Below are 5,084 nucleotides of genomic sequence, written 5' to 3'. Positions count from 1 at the left end.
TGATCACCATCATTAGCTTCCTCTTCAACTGGTGTTGCCTCCACATAAATTTATTTCTGCCCTGCGCCACCATCTTGTTGAAACAGAGGTTCTACAACCTCATCAAGTTCTATCTTCTTTCCACTCAATTCTTCCGAGAGAAACTTTTTCTCAAGAAAATCTCTGTTCTTAGCGACAAACACTTTGCCCTCGGATTTGAGATAGAAGGTATACCCAACTATCTCTTTTGTTAACCTATGAAGACACACTTTTCGCTTTGGGTTCCAACTTTTAAGGCTGAAGCCTTTTGACGTAAGCATCACATCCCCAAACTTTAAGAAACGACAACTTTGGCTTCTTGCCACACCACACCTAATATGGTGTCGTCTCAATGGATTTTCATGGTGCCCTAGTTAAAGTGAATGCAGATGTCTCCAATGCATAACCCCAAAATGATAATGGAAAATCGGTAAGAGTCATCATAGAACGCACCATATCTAATAAAGTACGATTATGATGTTTGGACACACCATTGCGCTGTGGTGCTTCAGGCGATGTCAACTATGAAACAATTCCACATTTTCTTAAGTGAGAACCAAACTCGTAACTCAGATAGTTACCTCCCCAATCAGATCGTAAGAATTTGATCTTCCTGTTACGATGATTTTCAACTTCACTCTGAAATTGCTTGACTTTTCAAACATTTCAGACTTGTGCTTCATCAAGTAGACATAACCATACCTACTCAAATCGTCAGTGAAGGTGAGAAATTAATGATATCCACCGTGCGCCTCTATGCTCATTGGTCCACACACATCAGTATGTATGATCTCCAACAAGTCACTTGCACGCTCCATTGTTTCGGAGAACGGAGTCTTAGTCATCTTGCCCATGAGACATGGTTCCCATGTGTCAAGTGATTCAAAATCAAGTGACTCCAAAAGTCCATCAACATGGAGTTTCTTCATGCCTTTTACACCAATATGACCTAAGCGGCAGTGCCACAGGAAAGTGGCGCTATCATTATTAACTCTACATCTTTTGGTCTCAATGTTATGGATATGAGTGTCATTACTATCGAGATTCAATATGAACAAACCCCTCACATTGGGTGCATGACCATAAAATATATTACTCATATAAATAGAACAACCGTTATTATATGACTTAAATGAGAAACTGTATCGCAATAACATGATCCAGATATAATGTTCATGCTCAACGCAGGCACTAAATAACAATTATGTAAGTTCATCACTAATCCCGATGGTAACTGAAGTGAGATTGTGCCGACGGCGGTCGCATCAACCTTGGAACCATTTCCCACACGCATCGTCACTTCATCCTTCGCCAGCCTTCATTTATTCCGCAGTTCCTATTTTGATTTGCAAATGTGAGTAACAGAACCGGTATCAAGTACCCAAGCACTACTACGAGCACTAGTGAGGTACACATCAATAACATGTATATCAAATATACCTTGTTTGGTGTTGGCCGCCTTCTTATCGGCCAAATACTTGGGGTAGTTCTGCTTCCAGTGACCAGTCCCCTTGCAATGGTAGCACTCAGTTTCCGGCTTGGGTCTAGACTTGAGTTTCTTCGTCGGAGGGGCAACAGCTTTGCCACTCTTCTTGGAGTTACCCTTCTTCCCCTTGCCGTTTTTCTTGAAACTAGTGGTCTTATTGGCCATCAACATATGATGCTCCTTCTGGATTTCTGATTCACCGAGTTTCAGCATCGCAAACAACTCGGCGATGATTTATTCATCCCTTGCATGTTATAGTTAACACAAAGCCTTTGTAGCTTGGTAGCTGTGACTGAAGAACGCTGTTAGTTATAGCCTCCGGCGGGAGAGTAATTCCCAGCTCAGCCAAACAGTTAGAATACCCAGACATTCTGAGCACATGTTCACTCACATACCCGTTCTCCTCCATTTTGCAAGCATAGAACTTATCGGAGGTCTCATATCTCTCGATCCGAGCATTCTTCTCAAAGATAAACTTCTATTCCTGGAACATCTCATATGCTCCATGACGTTCAAAATGTGTTTGAAGTCCCGTTTCTAATCCATACAAAAGTACACATTGAACTAACGAGTGGTCATCCTTGCGCGTCTGCCAGATGTTCATAACTTCAGGCAACGCAGGTAGGGTGGTTCAGCACCTAGCGGCTCATCAAGGAAATATGCCTTTTGGACTCACGTGAAGGATGAGGCTCAGATTACGGGCCCAGTCAACAAAGTTGCTTCCATCATCTTTCAACTTAACTTTCTCTAGGAACGCATTAAAATTCAGGGTTGCTACTGCGCGAGCCATTGATCTACAACATAAAATTATGCAAAGATTACTTAGACTATGTTCCAGAAAATTGAGTTTAACTAATCATATTACTAATAAAATCCCACTCAAAAAGACATCCCTCTAGTCATTCGAGTGGCGCATGATCGAAATCCACTAACTCAAGTCCGATCATCACGTGAGTTGAGATTAGTTTCAATGGTAAACATCTCAATGTTGATCATATCAACTATATGATTCATGCTCGACCTTTCGGTCTCTTGTGTTCCGAGGCCATGTTTGTACATGCTAGGCTCGTCACGTCTAACCTGAGTGCTCCACTTGTGCAACTGTTTTGCACCCGTTGTACATGAACATTGAGTCTATCACACCCGATCATCACATGGTGTCTCAAAACGACGAACTGTCGCAACGGTGCATAGTCGGGAAGAACACAATTTTATCTTGAAATTTTAGGTAGAGATCACCTTATAATACTACAGTCGTACTAAGCAAAATAAGGTGCATAAAAGGATTAACATCACATGCAAATCATAAGTGACACGATATGGCGGCCATGAACTTGTGCTTCTTGATCTCCATCACCAAAGCACATGCATGATCTCCATCATCACTGGTGCCGCACCATGATCTCCATCATCCTGCTTCCATCGAGGTTGTCACCCTATCTATGTTGTTAGCGATATAGCAAGAGCATCTGCAAGTGCAAAATAAATTTAAAGACAACCCTATGGCTCCTGTCGGTTGCCGTAGCATCGACGTGCAAGTCGATATTTAATTATTACAACATGATCATCTCATACATCCAATATATCATATCATGTCATTGGCCATATCATATCACAAGCATACCCTGCAAAAACAAGTAAGACGTCCTCTAATTTGTTGTCGCAAATTTTACATGGCTGCTATTCCTCATGTCAATATGAAGTATGATTTTCTTGTTGGAGAGATACACATCCCCATTGAGGTGACTTAGTGACTATTCGAAAATTCTCCGTTTTCTTTTGCGATTCGAAAAGGTTTTGTCGAGAGGATTTGATCAACCCCATTGACGAATTTCTTTGGATGACCATGAGATGGATGAATTGAGGAGTCACAAACCTCTGTTCCAAGCTTTCACTTTAGGTTGCTTAGAAGAAATATGATAGGTTTAGTTTAGTTTCCCTATTTTCCGGTTTAGCGTCCGGTAGAAAAGTGCCCCAAAAATAAAAGTTCTCAGAACATCCTGAAAATCAAGTATGATTTTTTCTGGATTTTTTGAAAAATACTGGGACAAAGAGTCTGTCTGGTGGCCACACCAGTGGGCCACAAGCCCTAGGGGCGTGGGCACCCCCCTCGCCGCGCCACCCAGGCTTGTGGGGGCTCATAGGCACCCCCTCCACTCATTCTTGCCCTCATCTGGTTCTCCTACCCCCAGAAAAAATCGTTTCGCAGCTCAAACCCGTGTTCTTGCTCCTCTTGCTGGGATTTTTGATCTCTTTGCTCAAAGCACCATTCTCCAAACTGTTTTGGGGAAATTACTCCTTGGTAAGTGACTCCTCCATTGGTCCAATTAGTTTTTGCTCTAGTGCCTTATACTCCCCGTATTTTTTCTGCCTTGGTGACCATGTTCTTGAGCTTTGTATGCTGATTCTAGCTGGTCCCAAGTAGTTTTGATGCGTAATATGGTCTCTAGGCACTTGTTGGAGTAGTTTGCACTAGTTTCGTTGAGCCTTATTCACTTTTCCTAAGAATCACTAAAAATTTCAGAAATTTTCAGAGATAGAAAAGGGGAAGGATGAGGAGGTTCTTAAGAGGCTTGTCAAGCCGTGACCCCAAGGATGATGGGAGTGAGAAGAAGCCCAAGTATTTGGTCCCTTGAGTCCCAGAAGTTCGAGCGTGCGAGTGGCCAAGCGACGTGTTCTTACGCGCCGCTGGAATTTATTAGGAAAATAGATTGTCAAGACAACCAATGCTATAGTTGTATTGATTGGAAACACAATACATGTGTGGAGGGGGAGTAAAAACTTTACTATTCTGTTTGGGAACCGCCTGTAATGTATTTAGCATGGAAGATATTGAGATCTCTTAGTTGTTACGATGACAATGAAAGCATACCACCCAAAATTTTGATTCATCTCTGTTTTAAAAGCTCAAGCTCTGGCACCTCTGCAAATCAATGCTTCCCTCTGCGAAGGGCCAATCTATTTAACTTTACTGTTGAGTCATCCTCTTCTTATAAAAAAATCACCAACTATAGAGAGCATAATTGTCATTCTGAGTGTAATGTGCATTGTCAAAAAGTATGACATTGTCTTCTGCATGATTGTGATATTACTTATTCTGAAATATCTATTTCTAGTCTCCTTAAAGACTCCGAAGGAGCGTCTGCATTTATGTTTTGCTTCACTCTTGGGGGCTAGCGAGATACCACTCTAGTATGTCTGAGTCATGTGCATTGTGATCTCGTCATGATTTTCAGTTGCATATTACTCATTCTTAATTGTTTGAAACTCTTCACATGATCGAAGGATTGCTTCGTGCATTATCTTTGTAGCATTGCCTCAATAATTGTTGGACTTGTTCGTAGTGCATGCTTATATACATCTAATGAAGCAAAAGAGTCTGTCAAAGTTTTATTTGTCGTGTCCAGTTCATTAAACTGAATTGCTTGAGGACAAGCAATATGCTAAGCTTGGGGAGTTGATACGTCTCAAACGTATCGACTTTTCCAAACACTTTTGCTATTGTTTTGGCCTCATTCTTGCATGATTTGAATGAAACTAACCCGGACTAGCGCTGTTTTCAACAGAGCTGCCTGTATGG

The sequence above is a fragment of the Hordeum vulgare genome, chromosome 5H, assembly GCF_904849725.1.
Source record: "Hordeum vulgare subsp. vulgare chromosome 5H, MorexV3_pseudomolecules_assembly, whole genome shotgun sequence".
Classification (NCBI taxonomy): domain Eukaryota; kingdom Viridiplantae; phylum Streptophyta; class Magnoliopsida; order Poales; family Poaceae; genus Hordeum; species Hordeum vulgare.
This window is presented reverse-complemented; position numbering follows the sequence as displayed.